The sequence below is a fragment of the Schistocerca serialis genome, chromosome 5 (assembly GCF_023864345.2).
Source record: "Schistocerca serialis cubense isolate TAMUIC-IGC-003099 chromosome 5, iqSchSeri2.2, whole genome shotgun sequence".
NCBI classification, from domain to species: Eukaryota; Metazoa; Arthropoda; class Insecta; order Orthoptera; family Acrididae; genus Schistocerca; species Schistocerca serialis.
The window spans coordinates 196,982,265-196,983,664 of NC_064642.1; the positions used below are offsets into that span (position 1 = coordinate 196,982,265).

General features: G+C 49.4%; 1 non-coding gene across 1 annotated transcript; it reads left to right on the top strand.

The window, feature by feature from the left end:
* The first annotated feature begins 967 nt into the window (after positions 1-967).
* Trnas-cga (transfer RNA serine (anticodon CGA)) lies at positions 968-1,042 on the top strand. The gene has a single exon. It is a non-coding gene; the product is annotated as a tRNA-Ser (tRNA).
* The last annotated feature ends 358 nt before the right edge of the window (positions 1,043-1,400 follow it).

The window sequence follows — 1,400 nt, forward strand, 5'->3', positions numbered from 1 at the left end:
CCCCAGGTTGCATTGGCCGAAGATTTGGAGACATGTGCACCAAAAATTCTTTCCTACCTTCGTTCGGGCACTGTGGTTCTCTGTCGCCTGTGGCAAGTTCAACACCAACCAACGGCTCCATGCAATTGGACTAGTGGACACTCCACTATGCCCGAAATGCCACCAAGTGGATGACGACCATCACCGCTTGACTTGTATCGCGGTGGAGGACGTCTGGCTCCTAGGAAGGCAGATGGTGGCTTGCTACCTCCGTGTGACCCCGCAACATATTACACCTGCTTCCTTCTTACATCCGGAGAGTGACTACTTTCCGGCGACTAAATCACAGTCGATCATCTGGATCAAAGGTTGGACGATCGCGTACCTCTATGGGGATACTGCCACGTCGCGACTTGACTTTTGGTATTTCTTGCAGCAAGCCCACAATGAGGTTCATAGATGGTCACACTATCGGAAAACCTTTGCCAATTATCTTCAGGCAGTCTTCCTCGACCCCCCACGCAGTTGGGATGTGCCGGGTCCAGTCGGTGTGCACATTTGACAGCTGATGATGAACCTCACGCTTCTCTCACCACTCACTATGTGATGCACATACTATACGATGAAATGGTCTATATGTTCCTTTTAAAAGAGTGATCTCTATTGAAAATAAATACATAAATAAATAAATAAGTAAAAAGGTTGGTAGAGCACTTGCCCGCGAAAGGCAAAGGTCCCGAGTTCGAGTCTCGGTCGGGCACACAGTTTTAATCTGCCAGGAAGTTTCATATCAGCGCAAACTCCGCTGCAGAGTGAAAACTTCATTCTGGAAACATCCCCCAGGCTGTGGCTAAGCCATGTCTCCGCAATATCCTTTCTTTCAGGAGTGCTAGTTCTGCAAGGTTCGCAGGAGAGCTTCTGTAAAGTCTGGAAGGTAGGAGACGAGGTACTGGCAGAAGTAAAGCTGTGAGTACCGGGCGTGAGTCGTGCTTCGGTAGCTCAGTTGGTAGAGCACTTGCCCGCGAAAGGCAAAGGTCCCGAGTTCGAGTCTCGGTCGGGCGCACAGTTTAATCTGCCAGGAAGTTTCATATCAGCGCACACTCCGCTGCAGAGTGAAAACCTCATTCTGGAAACATCGTCATAACTCACTTCTCTACCCCTCGACAACATAGTCCGTATTCCCCATGTATACAGTAGCAGGAAATTGAACACACTCGTTGGAAATTCAGAATATTCCAACTGTGCTAAAGGGCTTTCCCCACCCCTCCCATGGGACACAAGAAGTGGGCCATTTGATCTAAGTATAAACTCACTGCGATTTTAAAAACTCAAGATGGTTGTTGGCCCATTGGAATGGAATTTAAAGCCGGCCGAGGTGGTTCTAGGCGCTACAGTCTGGAACCGCGCGACCGCTACCGTCG